We start from the raw sequence: 24866 nt of genomic DNA on the forward strand, positions 1-24866 counted from the left end.
TCGCAAGACAGTGTTCCGCGCGGCTAACGCGTGTTAATTTTCTTTAATAAATTGTAGTTTTATTTATCCATTGTGTCGAAAGTGTCGCGTAATGTTTCGAGTATTTTTTCCTTTGACATTTTCTTCGTTGAAAATTGTCCGTTCTCTTCCAAGCAATGCGAATTTTTGCCGTGGGTTAAAAAAAGATTCCGATTCGCATTAAATTTTTATGAAATGTCATTAAATTTCATGAACGCGCAAACATGGTTACAGGAGCGCAACGCGCGGCGGGAAAAAAGAGGCAGTTCTTACGGATGTCGTGAATGAAATACTGCGTATTTATTATTAGCACTTCAGGCGAGTCTCTCTTGCCATTGTTGCAGTTCGCGATAATTGGCCGCTAATGTGCCTTCTAACACCATGCGCCGAGAGCGACGCGACGATAAAATGCGCGCCGCGCGTATTGTTAACCGATCGGGTCCCGATTCGCGAGCGACCCTTTCCACGTTTAATTCCAACAGACACAGGACTTACATCGCTGGGAACGCGCTGGCATCGAGCGGAGATTTTCTCACGCGTAACGGATCGGCGCGAGCGCGCGTTTGAAGTCGACCGCGTAATTAGTGTTTGACAATCACGCCGAGAGTGTACGGACCTGGCCGTTGCCGCGGAATTGGAATTTCATCGCCTTATTTCCTAGTATTTCCGATGTAGCTCACGGAGATCTTCGAAACATGGGATGAATTCTGAATATTTCAAAGGAAACACGATGAATGTTTTATTAAATAAGATAAGCATGTGAAATAAGCCGATATTCATATTTACAACCGAATATGCATCAAGTTTCGTTCGAAATTAATTTAGTTGAAAAACTCGCTCGCGTTAGTTAGCTGCCTATTAAGAAATATTTAATATTTGCTAAAAGCTCGCGTTGCACAAAAGGAACGTAGACTTTATTAATTAAACTTAAAATCATATTACTTCAGCTTTTGTATACATTAAATTTACTGTAATTGTTATATCTGTCGTTATGCTTTTTTCTAGGACACGTTCTCCAAATCAAAGAGCCGAAAATATACTGGCGATCGAACTTCACAAAACTGATCCGTCAAACAAAGCAACATACAAGCAAATACGAGTAGATTTATTTATCGATCTCCGCGCGTCAGAAAATTTCCGTTTGTAATTACATTATTACAGCCACTTGAATCGAGTAAATCGTATCTCTTGCGTACAAGACGCACGTGCTCTTGTCATAAATTTTCAATTACATGTGTGTAAGGAAAATGCATCCTGTCGGAAAAATACAAATAAAAAATGCGATTAAAACAGCGAATTAAAAATGCGAGAGTAACGTCTCGCTGTGGAACGGATGCAGGCAAAGGTGACACGAAATTGTGCCAAGCGGGTTTCGAATTTCAAAATGTGCAGGACCGTAGTAAGTAACGCGGCGCGAGTCACCAGCTTTCTCTCCCTCCTCGCGTCGCAAAAAAAAGCTTAAAATTCCGCGGCCACGGGATACACCGCGGGCGTAACCGCCGTCTATGATTAATGCCATTGCAGGCAAAACTAACGCTCGTCCATTCCGGGTGTTGTATAGCACGGTCCGCCTACGGAAAAGCGGAATAAGCGAGCGAGCGAGCGTGCAAGCGAGTGACAAAAAATCGCGGGATGAAATCGAGAGAAATCCCCGAGGCACGCTCGTCGATTTATTTTGCGTGAAAGTTACCGGCGTAATTTCAGAAAGTTTGAAATCGTTGTACGTGGTCGTTGCGTACATGTATGTATACGTGTATATATTGGATGGTACGTGCGTCTGTGTGACGAAAGATATACCACGCTGTTAGTCTCGATCGAGACTCGTTAGATTAGCTCGCGTCGCGCGTTCAATCGGATCGGATTTGGTAATCCGTGATGCAAGCGGGAAAACAAACGTTGCCTTGTTGCGCAGCGCGGCGAGTCGATTTGTAAGTGTAACTCTTTTTCCAAGAACGACACGATTTTTAAATTATTATTCGATCATAGTGCGATCGGAGCTTGCCACGCGCGTGGTTGCAGTTACCGTACGGACGTGCCACGTTTAATCGATATCTAAGCATGAAAGCGTGCTCGTCAGCGTTACGGTTGCAGAAACTGCAGCCGCGGATTATGAGCGATTATGATAATTAAAAAGCTCGTGCCCATATTTTCTGGGAAAAGATCGATCTCCCTGCGAACTGACATAATTCACTTCAGGGAGATCTTTCGCAATCGTAATCTTTCAATTGCACGTCACCGACATTCCACCCCGGTGCAATTTACATTATTTCCGCGATTTTCACTGTTTGCAGTGTGAAAATAGAAAACGATTAAAGCCATAATATGTCCAGGGCTGTGCCCATCTACGTGGAAAAAAGCGTAAGCGGTTTATAAGCGGCGTAAATTATATCTCCGTGCGACGATGGAATGTCGTTAATTAAAAACGCAAATAGCGGTCGATCGATTTACCCGTCGTGGGCGACACCAAAGATTAAAGGCCCATAAAGTCTACCGGTGCTGCAGAATGCTAGCGAAACGGCTACGCGCGAGATTGTACGTTAGGAGCGCGATTATGCGATCTCGAGAACGTGGAATAGACGAGATCATCCATTTAGGCGGACATGCGAGTGCGAAAGTAACATTTCACCAATCAAACATTTGTCCGTGTCATAATAATTACAAATATCTACACGATTCGCAGCTCCGCGCTGATTGCACCTTCCAGCATAAGGTGTCTTCTCACTATCGCGTTGAAATATTTAAGTAGAAAATTTTATGGATGTTTTTCACATTTATGTGATACATTTTGTACGCGTTACATTTATGCGATCTTTATAGTGAACCGGTTGAGGTTTCAATTCCGCTTAGATTACGGGATAAAATAATTGCAATACACGGGAAACGTCATAAAAACAGTGCATATATCGTCGAATAAGTAACGCAAGTTTTCTTAATTACTTTTTATACTAAAATGTGAAAAAGTCGCGATATTAGAGGCAAATAATGTAGAGCGTTTCATGGTAGGAGCAATTAAGCTGTTCCGCTTTAAGGAAAACTACATATTAATTACTACTATTAAAAGAGAAACTCAAACGGAAGCAGGTGGCGTTACAGCATTTTTAATAATGTCACCCGAGACATCTTCGCGAGGCATTGGTCACGGGAATCAAGGTCTAGATTGCAAATTCGATTACGGTACTCGTTACACAGCGCGACCTGAGTTTATTGTCGCACGGTCGGGGCATGCGAGAATGCGAGAGATCTCTCCCGAATCACCGTTTCTCTAAGCAAAGTTGACTCGCGGTGTCTAATTGCCGCTAATTGCACACGTATGCGTTTCACATGAGCGGAAGACCTACCGGGTCTTTCCTCTCGGAGCGAAGATCCCAATCCGCGATTATTATCGCGAGATCGCGCGAGCGCTCCAATTATTAATAAAGTGCGCTCGGCTTCGGTATAATTAACTAAAGCTTAATTCGGCCATGTTTCCGCGCCTGTGTTGAGGTATTTCAGACTAATACAGGATGTCCTGGAAACATGAGCTCTCCGATCGAATTGCTGGAGCGGTTTGTAGTGCCGGGATTTAAATAAACTTTGCTAAAATGTCAAAGCGCGCTGGTAGAGCTATTCACGAGTGATTGGCATTGCGAGACTTATCGTATCGAACGAATATTTTCGAATGCAACGAGACGACGAGAATCGTTTATCGTTTATCTAGGTTCGGTTATTAGGTAGTGCACTTCACTATCGCGGAATATTAGTTTAAGAAATAGGCTTCAATCGTTAAGATAGATAATGTCAAATAATTAACAAGCGCGACGAGTCCTCGTTTAAGATTCTTCCCGCGGCAGGAAACTCCGCCAAACGCTGGAATATTCCGTTTAAAACTTGGTCGAGGCTTCTGAGACAGCTCATATTATTCCTCGTGGAATTTCGCGTGAAACTCTTGTTTACCGGGCATCTTTGTATCCGGACGAACGAAAAAAGGATTGATACTTGATGGCACTTCGGGGAGAGGGAGCAATGATTTTGCAGCGTGTAAAACGAGGGAAGGAAGAGTCTCTTCTGTAGTACGTTGCGAGCTAAGCTGCAGCGTTGTTGCCGTCAGATTATCGATCGGCACGAAGCTTTTTTCCCTGATTCGCTATATCTAGCCTGGAAATTCACTCGATTCACAGGAACGACTAGTCCGATATCCTTCCATCCATCGGAGCCATTCGTCAAACGCGTCGAAAGATAGAAAATGATCAGTCACCAGCGAAACACGCTGCAACGTAAGACGAATAGATTATCCGCGAAAATTTATTGTGTGATATGATTAAGTTAATCGCTCTTTCCGAGAAAGAGAAGGATTTCCTTGGTCGATCATGAAATCGCGTTCAATGTCGCGTAATTCTGGCGGAGAGCTTAAAAGAGACCGCGAATCGGAAATAACGCGCCGTTAATATTTGAGCCCTTCAAAAGAAAATTGAGTTTAGTCGAAGTAGACAGAATTTTGGAAATTACGTTAAAACAGTACTTTCAGTATCTCCGTGGAAATTCGCTTCTGTTTCCAAGTTCGGTCGGAATCCTTGAAAACACGTGGTTTATATTTGCTCGTGTCGCGTGTTTCTTTCCGTAATTTCTTCAGAATGGAAGCATTTTGATAGATGGAAAACGGCAGGTTTTCTCACTGCTGCAGAATATAGAAATCTGTATAAGCGCAAATCAGAATAAATCCAGAAAGTCTGCAACATTTTCGTTCTCACAGTTTTCGAAAGCGCGTCATGACAGATGTGGCCGTTCGTTAAAAAAACATAAAGTTGCGTAATACAAAAAAAATAAAATCAGCCAATTCCATGCGCTACTTTTTCGTGCGGTTTTGCTTGCACGCGACTAAAAATCCTTCGGGTCAATTTTAAAGTGATTACTCGTCTCTCGCGGATCTTTGCAGACTGACGTAATTTCGTCTGTTCCATGCAATTTAACCGTCGAACCCGGATACAGCCAAAAAAGACTTACGTGAATAACAGATAATTAATCTCCATGATAGAAACAGCCGAGAATAACTCTTTTCATAAATATCAATAAAAAGCATTAAACTATAACCGAACATGCATACGCATACGTATACAATTTTGCATTGAAAATGACTGAAGAATTGCGCATCCAACTGCAAGAATTCATTCAATATCTTCTCACATAAAATCACTGTGACTAATCGGACACTGGGTATAGAAAGGTCAGTGCCACGCTTGCAGAATCAGCGGCATAGTTTGGAAAACCATGGTGTAACGAACATCGTAAAGGGAATAATGGTCAAACGCCTCTCGTGCCATACGCTATCGCGTCCGGCTGCGCGATATCTGGCCGCGATTGGAATTAATTCTCGCGGGACGCGTGGCGTTCGTGCACGCGAGACCTGCGAAACGGCGAGAAAACACCTGTCGATCCCTCGGCGAAACGCTCTTTTCAAATCGATCGTCGTGCGATTCAATTTAGCGCGAATGAATGCTGCCGTCCCGGTATCGGCCCGTTCACAAAGTGTACCGTGCACCGTGTTACAGCCATGTATGCCGGTAGCGTACACACATCGCTTACACCATAACGTTCTCCAACTCCTCACGGTGGACACATTTGTTCGTTAATTCAGACGACGCAGGTATAGCATCAGTTATTTTGCGTATTGTATTGTATAAGCCCCGTCGAGTATCTACCGTAATTTTAATAATAATGCGCGAGATACGTGCACATTGCAGGAAATGGCACATGACATGAGATCGTGGTTGATGTGACTCAGCGCCATGATTATGGCAGATGACGAATTCGGTATCTTTGCTATACACTTTTCCCCGTCTTTCCTGTTTCCTTCCTTTTCTTTATGGCTTTTGTGTTGCGATTACTTCATTTGATACATTCATTTGCGTTTCTTGTCTGCCTTGCCCCGTGCGCCTTTTCTTTCTCTTTCCTCTGCTGAATTATATTGATTTGCATCACCCGGGGCGATCTTAAGAGCTACGGCGGAATAAATTATTATCCTCGTTCCGTTCAATTCGTTCCATCAGTCTGTTGCATTTCCGCTTCTTCCGCCTAATCTCGCAAAATTTATTACGTATAACCCTTTGCGATTTGCAAACCCCATTGTTCCATGGACTTCTCACTTATTCCATCGCGCGCGTATCGCACGTGTGCGGCCCATCTGCGCGGAAACACGCACGGGGTGGAAACTTCATCTCCAAAATATATCGCGTAAGCGTTTTAATTAAGGCACATGATGCCGGGGCCGCTATAGATATTCCTGGGTATCGACTGCGCGCTCCGAGAGCTGTCCATTAAAATATTCAAGATCTGCACTTTTTGACGATCGCGAGGCTCCCCCTCGCGTGTCCCCCTTTCACCGCCGAAAAATCAATTTCACTGGTCGTGTGACGTCAGCGAATCGAACGAGGATTCGGGGGTGCGTTGTCGTTCGTTCGGTTTGTGTGCCGGCCTGAAACTTCGGCATGTAAATTTGTCCCGCGGGGGTGTCGCTCGCGCGGTCAGAACGGGGGCGGCGATGTCGCCAACGGCGAACGTATTTTTGCGGGATGATCCGCATGCCCGCGAGAGACTGCGCGCATTTTTCCCTTCGGTTGAACGACACCGAGACGAAGCCGCGTTTGTTTCCTTCGCCGAATAATTTATTCTCGGTAATATTTTAACACACGCAAAATGCACGCACACACGCGCGTGTTCTACGATTTCTCATTTCTCACGAGACTTCTGAATCGAGGAAAGAATAATAATGAAGTTGAAGTCAGACTTGGACTTCATTTCAAACGTGTTTCTCGTGAAAGAAAAATTTTTATTTCATGCAAATCGTTTTATGTGTCAACTCTTTGGCGTAAAAAGAAATGTGTTTTGATTTGGAGGAACTTTAAAGGTTTGATGGATCCGCAAAGTGTCAAGGATAAAACGATAGTGCTACTGGATATTCTCATCAGGATTGATGCATAAGGATAAAATCATATTTATGAAGATTATCTCGATAATTTATCGTATGACATTCTAGCATATTTGTTGATATTTGTCTCGTCGTCAGGTCACTCGTAATTTACTGCCGGCAGAAGTTTTTACATTATATTCGTATTACTGTCAGACACAATCATCGCAGGAAAATCATGTATAATGAATGTCAAGAATAAACCTAGCATAAAGAATACATGAAATAAAAATATAGAGATTTAATCCATAGTAAACGATTTATGAAAAAGCGAAGTCCACTAAATTGTCATAAAATCGTGTTATTACGCGACGTTGCGCATTTCAGTCCCTCGGTGCTTCGATATTTTATTTAGCTTAGCATGTATTGACACGCACGCGCACACATACACATACGTGCAAATCGTATATTAGAAACAGATACCCGTTTATGTTCGCTTACATTTGTCCACCGATTGGTTTCCTCGTGCAGTTAATCTCTTATCGACAATATTGCATTTTATTTCTTATTCCTTTTATGCTACCTTTATTGTCCGTGGTGTCTCGTCCGTTTTCCCTTCCCATCGATCCCGTCCTATCCCACGGGAGCCCCCCTTCACGTTCACGACGATCGCGAATTGGCTCGCTAAAAGCGAAACTTCTCCCATTTAACCAATGTCAGTTCGCCTTTCGTGACGATAGAAAGCCCGTAAGATTTATGTAAAAGCGCAATGTCTGCGTCAGCTTTTGCGAGGCAATAATTCTCCCCGCAACGGTTACACTGCGGAATGCAACCGCAAAATGTGACCCTCCCATTGTATTTCCGTAGCTTCTGTCTCGGAAGAGAGATGCGACGTTGCTCCGAAAAATCATAAAGTACCAATCGATTTCTCGGAAATATCAGAGATGCAACAGCGTGCAATGTGTAACACGATTAGAGGTAATCTCATTTGTTACGACTTATTGTTGAAAACGATATTTTAATCTAACTACTCTCCATCTCTCGCGTGTCTTTTAGAATGTCGTACATACCACCGCATCGAATTTATACCTCGGGGATACCCGCTTTGCGTTCACGCTGTATTATAGGTACATTACGCGCGTAATTGAAACACTAGCCGGAAGTTACAAAAGAAACGCGCTCGTTGCCGCGGCTTGCCGGACAGTTTGGCAGCGGTCAATGGCGGGAATTAATATCGCAAATTTCAAGCGACGTTAAATGAAAATCGCGACGAGCTTTTTACCGCAATCTAATGTCATAAAACTGCTGCGATAAAGCAGCCGCAAACCGGGCGCACTCGCTCGCTTTATCGCGAATACATGTCCGCTCGGCTGGATGTGCGGACACGAACGCGTAGCGTTTTCGAGCATCGCGATTAATAATGCGACCGCAAACACCAAAGCGTCCGTTATAATAATGTGTGCGAGCGAGTTCAGCGTAGAGTGCTATCGAGAGTGTGCAGTCAATTATTCTTGCTCTTATCGACTCCCTTGAAAATTCAAAGACGCTCGTTCGGCGCGCCTGTAAATTTCATGAACCCGAGAATGTATAAGTGACGCGGCACGGTATCGTGATCGGAGGTCAGTCAAGGGGAATTTCCTGTGAAATTAATTTCAGGACGGCGGATATACATCCCCGAATACCGGAGAATACCGCAAAGTCGTACGAGTACCTCATTTCTGACAACTGTAGGCCGGACAATCGTCACGTTTCAACGCTAAAATGCTTTAAACAATAGCGTAAAAGAAAATTCCGATATCCCGGAAATGCAACAAGCGTATAAAGAAACACGTTGTAGAATAAATTGAAACAACACGATCACAAGTGGAACGTAGTCTACGTAGTCACAGACGGCTGACGCCGAGCCCGGTGCTCGAAGGAAAACTTGATCGTCGAAGATTTGATAGGAAAGCAGTTCTCTTAAATTTCGTATGTACTCTTCCTGTGCCTTTGTAGAATTACATCTGGTATACCGTTTGTTTTACATGTTCCGCGTTGCTTCGGGGGTTCCGGAAATTCCTCGACTCGGGTCTGCTTTCTCGAAGCAGCCTAAAATAACGTAGAGGGCTGCAGTTTGCGCGCTCGCGATCGCAAGGAGCAGGGACAGAGAAAGGGGTTGTTGCTTGCGCGCGCGGGGGTGATACATGCACGGCGGGCGGGAGCGGATTGATAAAGGGGTGGTGCGCGCTCGAAACGGAGAAAGGGAGGAGGGTGTCTCGACGGAGGCGGAAGAGGAGGTGGCGGTCGGTGGTGGAAAGCACCGACGGAAGAGGTGGTCGTGTTGGTAGTGGTGGCACGAGCGCCGACGGTAGTGGAAAGGGATTGTTTGAGAGCATCGATGAGGCAGACGGGGCCACTTGCCTCCGCTCGACACCCCTTTACACACGCCTACCCTCCCCCGTCCTCCCCCTCTCTGTCTTTGTCTTTCCCCTGTCATCGCTGACGTCACTAGGCGGTACATACTTTTAAACGAATAATGCGAATTGATTTCGCGATTGTCGTCGGCACCGGCTCGCCGATACGATTTTCTGTCCCCCTTTTCTTTTTTTTTCTATATCGCGGGCTCTCGTATGGACGTTGATACGTATCGAGCGATACTTTTCGAAGCGCTATAGAAACGGAGAGACTGGAGACACAGCACGACGATATACTGCGGTACGTTTATTAAAACGGAAATCAATTCTGGGAAGAGAGACAAAAAGTAATCATTAATTGAATTGGACTGATAAATAGAAAAACTGGCGACGGGAAGTATTCCGCAACGGCACTTCCGTTCAGAAAACCACCAAGAGAAAGTTTGAGCTTTTTCAATTTACCCTATTTACATAATGCAAGAACGTTACTTGAAAAGTATACTATCTTCATGGAGAGATACATTAATGAGTACACCAACACGTAATCAGAATACATAATAGTACGTGTTCCGCCGAGTGTGCAGAGTAAGCGCAATAACCATCCTGACGTCGAGTTCAGGTGCACCGTTCCCTTTTCGATGACACGACGAGGGCTCGTGTTTCATTCCGCTTTACCGCGACGCTATACGCCGTCGATGATTGTTGTCAGTTACACGCGCCGCTAATTAAAAACAATACGATCCGTCGGATCCCGGCAAAGTAAAGCGTCACGGCGATAACGTTGTACTTCGGCCAAAAGCAATTAAATCGCCGCGTACAACACAACGTGTGTTGCCACTTTACCATGACTTTTCTACGTGAGCACGCGCGCGCGCACGCCAGAAAAACCATTCATCGCGCGAGAGCGAGCGGCTCTTTTGGCAGCTCGGGTACACACGTACGCCGGAAGGCCAAAGAGCAGCGACATGATTCATTTTCCTCTCTCTCTTTTTTCCTCTTTTTTTTCCACCTGCTCGTCCCGCGTGCGCCCACTCTTTCTCAACGGCTCTCTGCACGGGCCACTCTGACACACAACACGGACACACAACACATACACACAATATGCAAACTAGCGCGCGCGCACGCATCGAGCGTGAGAAGCAGCGTGCCGCATAATCGGCCCTCATTAATTCGTCGTGCGCGCGAGGAGAGGGAGAGGAAGGGCCACGTGCCCTCACGTACGCTACCGACTTGCCGCCCTTAACTCTCCCGTGGCCGACATCGCACGTATAGACCGGCTGAATGGAATCGTCGATCTGAACTTTTACGATTTCGAGAGGGATGCTTTCTTGGGGATGAGGAAGATGATTGTTTTGGCGCGACTTGATAGTTTTTGATGTAGGATGAGGGAAGTATAAAGTGGTGGAATGGAAAGAGTTGGATATGATACATGCATGTGATAGCGAAAAGTTCTGTCGAGGGAGCAAGAAGAAAGAAACGTACATGTGGCTTTCTGATTTTTTAAAAAAGAGATAGTAAATTGAATGAAGCATGACTCTTTTATTAACTCTTTTGTGAACATTCTGAATTGAGTATTTCGAGTATTTTAGTGCGATTATCGGATTAACGTTATTTCATTGGAATCTATTCGAGCGTCATATCGATATATTGCATTATCGGGCTATTATTCAAGATTCAAAATAGACATGTGACACCAATGACTCAATATTTCCAAGTACGATTCTAAACGTTACGTGAGACTCGCACGCGCTCTCGTGTTCGTTGAAAAATGTATCGTGTTATATTTACGGCGTATTTCCTGTTTCTCTCGTTAAGCAAATATTTCGTCATCGCGAATGAAGAATCAAACGCGAGCCCACATTTATGGTTTTGAAAATTTGAAAATGAATTTGTTTGAAACCGCTTTCAACAAAAAACAGTTTCCTAACTTCAGGCACCAAGTCTTGCGTGCAGATTTAGAAATTGTTCTGTCCGACTGGCGCATTTAGTGTTTAAAATTGTTCTAGCGCAAAGAGGAAGAGAGCGGAGGCTTTCCGCGTTATATAAAATACATTGACACTTTGCTTTTATTATTTAAACGTTCGGAGTCGCTCCGGTTGTCGTTCTAAAAGGGGGAGGAGCCGATAACATCGTTATTCGTCTTTCCTTCGTTCGGCCGGCCGAGTGGGCGACACCGTCGTCTCACGGATACGTTAAATAGATTAATCGCTTATGACGCATCGATCGCTACTAGCGGGCGTCTCCGCTCCTTTTCCTCGTCGGGAAATTGCTATCACTCTTTGAGAATTAAACTTAGCTTTGGTTCACCGCGCCGCTTCGAAGAGACAACCGGCAGGAAGGTGGACTCAGAAACGAGACTCATTGCTCCAACAGGAAGAATGAAAAAACGTAAAATGCCTCATGTGACGTAAGCATATAAAACGTGTTTTGCAGACACTTTTCAGAATTAATCGCGAGAATGTCCTGTTAATTGAATACTAAAGGATTTTCATGAACTTGTAATACGGAAAGCCTGAATCAATTTAGAAAAAAAAAGAATTCGAACATATTTATTATAATATAATACATAAATTTACAAGATCCGCTTTAGAGCTGTGACTTGATAAATAAGCTTAAAGAGAGAAAAAAAAGAATTCAAACATATTTATTATAATATAATACATAAATTTACAAGATCCGCTTTAGAGCTGTGACTTGATAAATAAGCTTAAAATAAGCCGCGCTCATAATTTACACCACTGCTGCATCGGATCCTGTAAGTGGATCTCGCTCAAGCACTGCGATTCCGGAGTGCTTAACAGTAAAAATGACAAAAAGAAAAGCGTTCCTTGTAAAGTACTTTCCTAAGGCTTGATGGAAATCTGATGGGACAATCGGCACATCTCCGGAGGGGCGGGACCAACAGGAACGTGGAAGACAACGGTCGCTGAAGAGTGCAGCTTCTGCGACTTTAATAAATCTCTCCTCGCTCCCATTTTTTTCCTTTCTAGGGACCGCGCTGTCCTTTCGCGCTTGGGTCGCGTTTTATTCTCGTCTGGAGGTTCCCGAAAGCAGACGCGAGTGAAAAAGAGCGCTCCACGGGCTGTGCCATAGCCGTAAAAAGGGGGAAGGGGCCGACCTACCTACCTCGTAATCAGCATTCCTTTTCGTAACGCGATAAGATAAACGGCGACGCGGTTCGGTAACACTGCCCGAGCGACGAGGGCGCGAACCGAAAAGAGAACGTAGCGTCACTTTATCATCGTGAGCCTCATCTGCTAAACATCGCTACGTCATGCACGATTCGAATATCGTTCGCGTCACAAATCCAAGTGCAATTTGCGCAGTTCTCCGCCCGTCGTTCTGACCGAGTCCGCTCTTGCATTTACAATATTATTTTACCCGCAACATTTTTTAATGATGTACGAAATCGAATAGAGTCTCGATGCAGCGGGATGCATCATCGATAGTAAAATATCCCGTTGAGGGTATTGATATCTTAATAATACGCCGATATTGTTAGCACTCGCTAGCGAGTCTCCCGTGGATGGGCGCGCGATAAAATCGAAACCCCGAAATTGATCATCGCGCGACGACTGAACGGATGATGCAGTTAGTCGAGTTGGTCACCCTCGATCTTGCCTCCTCGGTGGGGCTTCGACTTCATGACGAGCGGTATGGAGAATCGAGCGAATGGTGAACACGATGCCGCCTAAACACAATCCGGCCGAACGCGGAAAGTGGCTTCCTCTCTTCCTCTTTCTTTGAGCTTCCGCCAGAGAGTTGCGGAAGTAATGCGAATTGACCCTTTACAAGCGGGCTATGGATGAGTGTGCTTTTGTGCGAATCTCTTTCTTGAATAGTAATGACGAGTTCTATGACTAAGATACGTGCACCACTCGTTTCGAAAATAACGCTTTCTTCGTAGCAATGATTTATTCATGTCTCTTGGACTTTCCGCTGTTGATCCCTCACAATCCGACGTGCCGAAAGAAGGTAGAATTGGACGGTGTGCCGACAGCATTTCTTCGTCGAAGAGCCTCAAAAAACAGTTATGAGTGTTTAAGAAGTCAATATTTTCTGTGCGCTGTTTGGGAAGAATGGTTTCCATTCTAAAGCGGAGGAAAGCACCAAGTCAGAAAATCTTCCGGAGTCAACGAATATCTGTCGCGTTATTATAAGAAACTAGTGTGTAGAATTCGTCCTGGACGCGTTGGACACTATAGAAAGATTTGATTTAAAAACAGTTTTTTTTTATCGGACAAGAAAACATCGTATGTAGATATTACGCTTAAAAAAAAACTCGCAAGAGAGAGAGCGGCTTCGTTACATCTCATAAAACCTCCCCTTGTGTAACGAAGGGCGCGCACTCGCCATCCGCCGTGTGTTGGTCGAAAATTCAGCGGCTTTAATGGTTAGTAATTACGCTCATAAAGATCAGAGAATTCACCGACAGCGCGACACCGCGAGAGATTATGAAGATTGGCGTGCGTTACATGTTACATGCATACGTGGCACACGTGATACGCGCGAGCGACGAACTCGCACGTTAACATTTTCTCCACGATTAATCTCACCTCTGATCCAATCGCGACGCACGCGACGCGACGCGACGCGATTAATCATTTTCCCTCTCGCAATCTCTCTTCGGCTCTCAATTACAGCCTGCCGCGTGTACGTGTTACACGACGCGCGGTGACGTGTTACACCGACGTGTTAAGCGTCGCCACGCCGACGGTAAATCGTCAATTACGAGACCCATCCGCCCGCTGGGAGCGGCGGAAGGTACTTCACCCCGTCTTCTCTGCTCGTCGTCGCTGTCTCGAAAGGAAGCATCGATCCGTTCTGTCCGGCCCCTCCCCCACCGGAAAAAAAGCCGAGACGCACAGAATCGAAGTAAAAAAGAGGACGGGAAAAAGCGCGCGCGCGCCCGACTGAAGCGGGAGAAAGGGGAAGGAGACACGGGGAGAAAGAAAGAGCGTGGGGGAGTGCGGCGAGTCAGCGCAAGATGGATTTCCGCGAAGTTCGAGCGGGCCTTAACTCGCGAAAAATGTCAAAGCGAGCAGAAGAATAGAGGCCGTGAGCACAAAGATGAGGAATTGTCAGGAGGGAAGCGGAAAGGGGGGCCGAGACTCCGTGGAGTAGTCGGTTGGTAGGTGAGACGAAAGGGTGCGAGACGCGACCATCGCTCCGTTTACGTACGGCCGCGTCCGCTCGCGCGTTATGTGTGCGCGTATGTGTGCAAGTGTATCTACGTATTTAAGATCCGAAAGATGAGAGGCAAGGGGGAACGAATGGGGGAAAGAGCGTGAGCGGGTAGGGCGAGATGGAGCAAGAGGGGTTCCAGAGGGGTCCGCCTGGTAGGAATCGTATGACGGAGAGGGCACACGGGACTGTTGGAGGGGATGATTGTCAAAACAGGGCTGCAAGACGCTACGAAAAATGTTCATATTTATGGCACTATTTCCGCCGCTTCGAGCCCTTCTTCCGCCCCGATCCCTCCCCATTGCCGACGCGCCTCGCAAATCGCTCTCCCGTGCCCCTTTTTCCTCTCCTCCCCAACCGTTACCTCCTCACCCCCGCCCTGAATCTTCTTCTCTGCGTTCCCCTACCGCCTCGTTCCGCAGAACGCGCGTCGTTCTTACTTCCTCTCCTCGCTCGTCCCCTCGCATCTCCTCCCCACCCGATCGCCCCACTCCACGTCGGTCGGGGGCCCCACCACCACGGGCGGGCGCGCACAGCGGGGCAATCCTGCCCCCACTGCCGCGGGCACCACTTTAATGTTACATTAATAAAAAGCAACAATCAATATCTTCCCCGTAAAAAATTTTAATCTATAACAGAGAGAATTCTCTCTGCTCTCCCCCCGCCGTCTCCGTCCCGCTGCTCCCCGTTTTCCCCTGCGTCCACCTACCCGATCCCCTCTCCGCCGTCGCGCCTTCTCCCGCGCCTCTCCGCCCTCTTGAGGAAAGCACCGAGCCGCCGCCGCGGCTCGCGGAGGTCCTCAGTATCGTGCCTAGGCTCTACGCGTACCCCGTGACTCTCTCTCCTCTGTCTGTTCGCGCTAGACGAAGCGAACCGACCGCCGTCGGAGAGAGGTATACGCCGCGTCGCGTCGCGTCGCGCCGTGCCGCGCCGCGCTGCACGTTTCTCGTTACGTCGCCCCGCCGCGCAGTGCCGCGCCGCGCCCCCGTCGCGCGTCCCGCGGGAGGGCGCGTTGCCGACGAGAAAGAGAGGAGGTGCCCTTCGTTGTCCAATTACACGTGCCCTTCGCCCGCGATCACCTCTCGTATCTCGCGTTCCTGTCCGCGCCGGCTTTGCATTTCCTTTTTTTTTCCGTTCCGGAGTCTCCATTCCACGATTGTCTTTGTTCTCTGCCCTCGACGTTGCGACGTTTCAGATTTTCGCTTCGCGACTTTCGATTTTTCTCTAACGTTATTATGCTTGTACATTAGTCGCGCTTATCAGTTTCTTACAATGATTATCATTATCACCCGTAGAAGACTCGATCCCGGGGCATGAAAATAAAGTTGCTCTCTTTTTCTTTCTCTCTTTCTCTCTCTCTTGCTCTATTTATCTCACACTACATTTTTCCTGCCGCAGCATAGCCCCACATACCGATACACATACTCGCTCTCGATAGTCTTATCTTATCGTGCACTTTACGCTTTATTTTTATTGTATATTACTTCCTGCTGACGGGAGGCTCTTTCCAGAACACAATAAAGTCGTCCATCTCTGTCTCCTCCGTTTCTGCACGCTCTTCGCTCTCTTCTTCCGCCGTGTCGCCGACTCGCGCGTGTACGCGCGCACACGCGTGCCGTCCGCTGAAAGTGTGACGAGGGCGGTGCGTCAAGTGCGCCGCGCATCCGCGGTCGTTCGGAAAAACGACGCTTTCAGAGGAGACCTCGCCTCCTACCAGCGTGGATCTCTCGCGTACCCGCAGGTCACACAGGCTTCGGGTTCAGAGGAAATGCGCAACGGGGACGAGGGCATGAATAGGGGGCATTATTAGGCCGCTTGCGCCTGCCCTCGAGTATCGAGATTCTCGTGAGCGACCGTGCGTCTCCGTCAGTGACTCCGCGCGCCGCCGCCTCGTTTTGCGTTTCGTTGCCGAGATGTGCTTTTCATCGCGTCGTTGAGCGAGCTTCGCTCTTCGGTGAAAGTTTTATGCGCGCCACTCGTCGATATCGATCGATCTCTCGCGCGCCGAGGAAGACGAGATCGAAGTCGCGCCACGGCCTCGATCGAGCGTGCTTATAGCATCATACAGGGTGGCTCACAGTTGGCGCGTGCCTCTTTCTTCCCTCTTTCAAGCACGAATCAATCTTTCCCTTACGTTGCGTTGATCATTTTTTTATGCGTAACGATAACGTTCCGTGCATCGCGTTGAGTTTTCTCCCTTCGTGGCATGTCTCGCTTTTTCCGTTCGATGAAACTGTTCACGCTGCGTGCCTGATGCATCGTCTAGTTTTTTTCTTTCGTCGGAATCTTTAAAATAACCTTTTCTGAAATGCTATATTTGTGCAATCACACGTGATTTTATATCGAGATTTTAATTTTCTATGTAATTCAATTATCGCTTGGTATTTGTCAAAATGTCAGAAGGGCAACGGACGCCAATCTTGAAGCAGCCTATACGGCATCGAGTGCCGCGATAGAATCGCGGATTCCACGCTCGCGTACCTAGCGGCGGTGGCGAGAGCACAAGCTTCTCGACCCGCGTTTCTTACGCCGGGACAAAAGGGGTACGAGAGGAACGAAGAGAACAAAGAAGGAACGACAGAATACGCGAAAAAGAGGGACAAAGAGAAAGGAGACAGAGGAGGACGGCGCGCGTTCGCGCACGTCTATGCGAGGGCAAAACTTCTTCAGGTTCTGCGAGACTATAGTCGGCTATTTTAACGTATCGCGCGACTGATTGCAACAAAAAATGGCCGTTGCCGTTTTCTTTTTCCTTTCAAGTCGGAGCAACGTTCTCGCGTCGCGATATCGAAAAGTATCTCAGGCGATAAGTCAATTCTTCTCTATCCAGACATTTTATGTTCATCGTGTATCTCATACGTAAAACATCTGTTTTACTTTAAAATTATGATAAATTTTGCGATATTTCGATATCACGATTGTTGCACGTGACGCACACGCAGTGTCTAAAAAAAAACTGATCTTATGTGTGTAACAATTTTATTCCGTTTATTCAAAGTATGTCTATTGTACTTCAAGATATACCTATTCAGGAATCTCCTTTTTGGAATTGCTTTAAGAATTTTTGTTATGGCTGCTTAAATGGCTGGAATGCCACCATAGCGAACTCCTTCCATTGGAATTTTGAGTTTTCAAGATAAAAAGTAGTCGCAGGTAGATAGCTTAGCTGACAGCTCCCGGCAATCATTTTCCAGTGGGATCCTGAAACACAATGCGATTAGTGTTTGAATGGTTGTAACAGTAGCTCTATCATCCCTCAAACATGCCGCGCAAATTTGAGACAGTAGATCAGCTAAAGCATTCGCACGCACGAAATTTCATGCTGTTGCAATATTTTATTTCAAGCGGAAATTTGGAAAACTCTTCGCCGATCTCTGCCTCAATGCGTTAAGGGTTGAATGGTGACAATGTGATTAGATATGCGTGAGCTCTCGATAACGACATCTGCCGCCTGCAGTTGTCGCGATAAAGACCAGGGTCGTAGACCCGTGAGGCAGAAACGGGCGCAGAATTGTTGTCGGCCATCTGCTACTCTCTCTCCTTCTCTTTAATATTTTTTTATCACGCTCCCTGTCGCGCTCAGTTAATTGACCTTACAAAAGACCCACGTTCTTTCCTTTAATCGGAATCATTCGCTGCAACAGAGACTTCAGTGAACGCCACTGTGACTTTCTGCCACGTCGTTTGCGCTTTTGTCGATTGTGTATCTCTTAAATCGGAGGACGATTGACACGACAGTGACGCGAATCGATCCGCCACGCAGCAGTGCGATTTAATAAGACGAGAAGTGGTTCGCGTGCCAAATCACGAGACTGGCCGGTGTTGGGGGTGAGCTTTGCGGAAACGGGCTGCCGGCTGATACACCAGAGTCTCTCACGAGCCGGTTTCCAGCAGTTCGAGGAACAGCATAGGTAACTGTATGCCATCAAGGGTCCCTCGTACCTTGCCCCGCGTGCGAGCATCCCTTCAACTCCCCTCGCCGTTCATGTTCTCGAAACGATAGCGGATACGGAGCGCTTCCTGCTGTTCGCGAATAACAAAATGGAAATTGCCATGCGTAGTTAATCGTACGCATTACAAATTATAATCGCGAATGCATTTGTGTGGGGCTTTGTTTCTTCCATCGTCAGTAGAGTTCGAGATATGCATGGACCGTTCTCCGATCTGCCTTCGTTTCTGCACATACGCGTTTAAGCCACGCGATTCCTCAAAATGTTGAGTATACGAGGCCAAGTAACTTGCAAGAGTAGCGGGGAAGGATATTCGGGAATTGTGCGAGGAATTCCGTATCGCGCTCGAATCTGCATCCCGTCATAATAGAGGCACTAGAGCAGCGAACCTTTCGGCATGCAGAAGCGACCATTGACCGGTACTTCAACAGCAGAAGCGACGGGCGATGGTCATTTAGGAGCAAAAGGTGACCGGCGATAGTCGTTTAGGGCCATCGATAAAGATCCCTTTAGCTTTGCAAAGAAGGTTGCCGACAAGAGAAACCGCATTCTCTTTCCCCCCCTCTCTCTCTCTTTCTTCTTTTGCCAACACCGGATGACATTGCGTTGGGATCTCTTGCCCCTGGCCGTGCATCGCTCGCGTAGGTCAGGTTGGAAACCCGTGCGAACATTTCCGCGACGCACGCCGTTCTCGCGTGCACGGCGCGAGCAGGAAAAGGAGCGGAGATGCGCGTCAATTAGAAAGAGAGAAAAAGAGGGAAAGAGACAGCACGCTGCTCTTCCTGTGCGAACGACAGAGAGAAAGAAGGAAGATGCGATAGAGGGAGACGGCGCGCGGATAACGTTGCGTAGTTACATCCGAGTTTGTCGGGTGACTGAATGGAATGGGTCGTCCGTGGATTCACCGGGGGATCGGGGCGAAGGGAGCCGTCGCCGGCGGCCAATCGCGCACGGAGTCTCGTCCATGCCGGGGGGTGCGGGCGGGTGGAGAGGAGAGAAACCTCTATACACACGTGCGTTCGCGGGAGCCACGCTTACGCGTACGTTGCGTTCACGCAGAACCGCGGCGTCACACGCATGCACGTACGCACGCGTTTGCGTGTGCGGCAGGAAACCAGCTGTGCGAATCGATCGAGCGACCTCCGCGATTCGATTTTTTTGTCTCCCCCGTCGATTCTAGGGAGCGATAGGACATGTCGCGTGACGCGGGTTGATCCGGCATGGATAGGGGAGGCAATTTTTAATCGATGGGGTGGAGAATCCCTTTTTTTTCTTGTTTTTACGAAGAACTACAACGGCAAATCGCAGCGTGGAAAGTCGTGAGAAGCTACGCATCGAAACCAACACTTTGCTCGCGATAAAATTATAGACGTGAGTAACGTCACCTCGTAAACGAGAAGAACAGATATTTTCCTGAAACCGGTCGCTGAGAACACTGCAACGCAAAACTACAAGAGCACTCGTGGTGCATTAAAGCGGATTGCTTAATTACGATAACGATGCGCAGTAATGACATGATATAAAGTAAAGAATTACGAGAGAGGAGCAGATATGAGAGCTTGAACGGGAGACAATAGGAAAGTAGGGAGCGCAACGTAAGTATTAAATGCATTAAAACACAATAGAATATCAGAGGTCGCAGCTGCATTATTATCGGGTTCGTATAATGTTTGTGCCTATTCCCACGCGTGCCCGTAATCATGCCGATTGAAATTCGTCAGATAAGTATTTCCATCTCAAGGATATGCGGCCGCAGGGCGCTGGGTAGCGTCTTATTACCTGTTTACGAGGATACTACACCGTCTTTCATACTCGGGTTTTGATTGCGCCGTATCGCATACGAGCGAGACGTAAAGGATTGTATCGTATATCTGGCTGGCGGAATTTTATGATTCGCTGACGATGGATACGACGGGACTGCCGTAGTGGCAGATAAACGGGTCTAACAACCGGGACTGTGAGCTACCATAAACGCGAGAGGGAGGAACAGAGAAAGACAGAGAGAGAGAGAGAGAGCTACGCGTCAAAGAACCATTGACATGTTTGCGCGAAGTGCAAGCGCGCAGTGCATTTATTTTTAGCATAAGTTTATGCGTCCGTATTCGACCGTGGTAACAAGTATCTAATGAATATTTCGCAAACAAAACTTTTTATTAGACGGTAAAGGCACATGTTTATTGGAGTACTCCGGTTAGTACGTAAGAATATTGTGGAGATTTCCATACGAATCACATTTACGAGAAATACGTAAGAAATCAATTTCAAGGAATACATAGTCGTAAACAGAGAATTAAATAAAAACGATCTTCTTAATATCATTATTGACGCTGAACAATATTGACGTGATACTCGTTATAAAAATATCGATCGATATTATTATAGTATAATGAAGAGACAAATATGAGGTAACTGTACTACTCAAGAGCGATCTCTTGTTCGACCCTGTCCCTGGAAAAGGGCGAGGCCTTGATCCACGGCGATCCGATGGAATGTTCCGCAAGATCGAGAACTCGGATCCGTCCCGGCTCGAAAAACCTGTTGCATTTTAACGGCGCAACCAATTCTCCGAAAAAATCAGCTTACCTGCTACGGCACAATATATTAGGGGTGTGATTTAGTTTTGAGGGTTTTTTTTGCTCAAAACGCATGTATTTAAATATGATAATGAATGAATACCTTAATCAAAATATTTTCCTTCGTTTTCTATAACTTTTTCCCATCTTTCTGGCAAGAGATGGATTCCACGACGATAAAATCACTCTTCTTTTCAGTTGATCCATTCGTCGACGAATTTTCGCACTTCTTCGAAATTATGAAAGTGTGTATCCTCTAAAGCGTGTTGCATCGACTGGAACAAATAATAATCGCATGGAGCAATGTCCGGAGAATACGCGGGGTGCGGTAAGACTTCCCATTCGAGCTCTAATAGTGTTTCTTTCACTGATAACGCAACGTGAGGTCGAGCGTTGTCACGACGAAGAATCACTTTCCGTCGTTTACTCGCAATTGGTGGTCGTTTTTGGTCCAATGCTTGCTTCAACTTGTACAATTGGTGTCGATAACCATCAGCCGTGACAGTCTCATGCGGATTTAACAGCTCATAGTACACTATCCCACTAAATACAGAGCATTACTTTTGAACCGTGAATATTGCGTCTCGGAGTGGATGTTAATGGTTCGCCTGGATCCACCCATGATTTTCTGCGTTTGGGATTATCAAAATAGATCCACTTTTCATCCCCAGTAACAATCCGAGACAAAAGACTCTTCTTTTTTTGCCTGGCGATCAACGAAATGCAAATGTTCAACCGGTTCGCAATGGCACTTTCCGATAATTCATGTCGAACCCATTTCCCTTCTTTCTGAATTTTTCCCATTTCATGTAAATGTTTGGTAACTGTTGTACGATCAACATTTAATGCTCTGGCAAGTTCTGAAGTGGATTGTGTTGGATTTTCGTCCAATAATGCTTGCAAATCTGCATTTTCAATCTTTCTTGGTTGTTCCGAGCGTTCTTTGTCCTTCAAATCAGTATCACCACTTTTAAAGCGTCTAAACCAGTATTCACACGTCTTAATTGATGGGGCAGAATCACCATAAGTTTCCACAAGAATTCTATAACCCTCAGCCGCAGTTTTCTTTTGATTAAAAAACAAAAGCAACGCATGTCGAAAATGCTCTTTCGGAAGTTGCATTTTTACGATGATATAAACACGACTGTTATTGTATCTATTGCTATAATGCTACTAAATGTCATGGATAATGTCAACACTGTAAGAAGCAACAGTTATCGGAAACAGCTATTGGAACAAACTGACACTACAACCATCTGTTGCAAAACCCTCAAAACTAAATCACACTCCTAATAAAATTCGAATTCGGAATATTTCCTCTTCGAATTTGTTCATTTACGTGGCAGTCTTGGGTCACGCTAATGCGCTCGACGTGTAATTCGAATAAACTGGGCTTTTCAGATCGCACCTGTGCTCTTGTTAAAAATGTTTTGTTAACAATCCACAAGCGAGATATATCTGGAATATCTAGTTCCCATAAATAATATGTTGTTTAATTTAAGATGCAGTACGGGAGATTAATTATGAAAATAACACGAGGCAAGTTTTACAGAATTTACATTAGGTTGTTGTATAATTTCTGTCGCATTTCGTGCTCTTATCTTCGATGTGCAATAAATTATTATTAGATTTGTTTTGGAACCGCGCTACTAGGTTAGTTGCATATTATCTTAGCATATTACCTGGTGCAGTTCAAAAACAAATCGAATAATAATTTATTGCGCGTTGAAGATAAGCGCACAAAATACGACAGAAATTATGCAACAAGCTAATATTAAGGTAGCGATATGTGCTTTGCACGATGAAAACTGGATTCTACATCGCGTTTATCTGCTACCTTCACGTTTCCTTAATCTATCATTATCCTTACTTCGCGCTCATTAAGCGATATTACCTAGATTGGACGAGTCTCTTGCTTTTGCACCCTTTCTTTGTATCCTTTTAATCTCGCGTCCAGACGAATTACCAGACACCGGGGTAAGTCATCTCATCCTCCTCGGTCCGGGGTAGAAAAACCGTCATCGCGTGCAGAGACGCGTGACGTAAGGAGACTACGGGGGAATTGGAGAATCGATTGCGAGCGAGCGAGAGTTCATCCGGTGACTATGAACCGAGCACGGGTGACGTGAGAAGCGTGCTTACACAGATGGTTGACACGAATAATAACGGGGAAGAAGAAGAAGAAGAAGAAAAAGACGAAGAGGAGAGGAAGGCGAGCTTCGTGCGTAACGCTTCGCCTAGCGTGATGCATAAAATATCGACGGTAACCGCGTTTTTCCGCGCAGCAGGAGGCGAATGGTCATGGGGGAGGAGACACGGAGGAAAGCGCGGCCCGCGATAGTGTCAACGAACACGCCGGCTTGCACGTGCACTTTTCTAATTACGGCATTCGTACGACAAAAGGGGCCCTCTTCTGCGGCCTGAACAAGTGGGCGTCGTTGAACAAGTTGCCGTGCATAATAGCGCGTGCGCACCAGTAATTCCGTATCGGTGCGCTACGCTACGCGGTAGCGGTAATGCGCTATGAATAATGCGTCGGAAAAATTGAATCCCTCGCGGACGGTAAAGACCAACTGTCCACGAGTGTAGCTACACGCGATTACATTTAACACGTCCAGCCCACACGGACGCGAGCCAATGGGTGGGAAATAGCTGGTGGTTGTAAGTCGTTCTCCTCGTTTTGCAGCGACGTTAAGGGAGGTTTACGAAGGAGCCCGTGTAAAACCTACTGATCCAGTTGGGACAGTTTCTCCTTTTCCTATGATTTCGCAAGTTCTCCTTTTCTTTGTTTGCCCTTATTTTGCAAGAGGGTAAAATTTTTAGAGTTTTATGCGTTATCTGCAGGAGAGTGTCTATCTTGCCAACAATGTGTTGAAACATTAATGTGCGAGCTTTCCCATGATTAATTTACCATCGCGTAGAGGCGATGGTGGAGGGCCTGGTCAATGCGTTTTCATTCGCACGTGCATTCTCGTGTTGCCCGGGTATCCCGTTTCGCGCACGGTGCGTCTCAGGATGCGACTCCATGCGCGGACATTTTCTAAAACACACTCGCCGGAAACCGGAGTTCGCCGCGTGCAGTTATTCCGCTCGTGATCAGCAGGGTTACAGCTCGAGAGGGGTCCGCTCGCTCCCGCGGCTTCAGCAATCGCGAAAGGGAGCGAGCGCCGATCGAGTGCAGTGGACAAGGTCGTTTCGGAACACGCTCGAGCGCTCTAAAGCACGCTTCCGCTCTCGATTCTCCAGCGATCAGCCCGGCGGTGGGTGTTCGCGCCGCGAGACGTGCGTTACCTTGAATCGCAACGGCGAATGTACGATTGTTTTATGCGTCTGTGTGGTTGGCAGACCAATCGTCATGATCGAACATGTGTACATGTGTAAGAAAATATTAAACTGAAACTCCCAAAATTTCGAGGATTGATCATGCTCGAGCACGCGAAGTATTGGGTTGGCCAAAAAGTAATTGCGTTTTTTTTTATATAAATAAAAGGCGAATTTTTCATGGGAAACAAAAACTTTATTAAACAATATATTGTCCATTTTGTTTGATTATCTTTTGCCATTTTTCAGGCAACTTCATGATTCCGCGCTCAAAAAAGTTCTTATCTTTTTCAGCAAAAAACAATTCCAAGAACGATTTCATATCCTCATCAGCAGTAAAGGTTTTACCATTCAAGGCGTTTTGCAAAGAACGAAACAAATGGTAATCTGATGGTGCCAGGTCTGGCGAATATGGTGGATGTGGTAACACGTCCCATCCAAGCTGCAACAATTTTTCACGAGTGACCAGACTTGTACGTGGTCTAGCGTTATCATGGTGAAACACAACACCTTTGCGATTCACCAATTCTCGACGTTTCTGTTTGAT

The 24866-nt window shown here is 46.4% G+C and overlaps 1 protein-coding gene across 8 annotated transcripts in view; it reads left to right on the top strand.

Annotated features, from left to right (window-relative positions):
- Positions 1-24866, top strand: part of LOC105280993 (zinc finger and BTB domain-containing protein 20) — a 105809-nt gene that overhangs the window by 15314 nt on the left and 65629 nt on the right. Inside the window, exon 1 of one of the 8 annotated variants that reach the window (XM_020032227.2) lies at positions 17175-18386. The exons of the other annotated variants lie outside the window; for them this stretch is intronic. The gene's annotated coding sequence lies outside the window, so the exon portion shown is untranslated. Of the gene's footprint in view, positions 1-17174; positions 18387-24866 lie in introns of those variants that run through there. 8 annotated transcript variants of the gene reach the window in all.

Source organism: Ooceraea biroi, chromosome 5 (assembly GCF_003672135.1).
Source record: "Ooceraea biroi isolate clonal line C1 chromosome 5, Obir_v5.4, whole genome shotgun sequence".
NCBI lineage: Eukaryota > Metazoa > Arthropoda > Insecta > Hymenoptera > Formicidae > Ooceraea > Ooceraea biroi.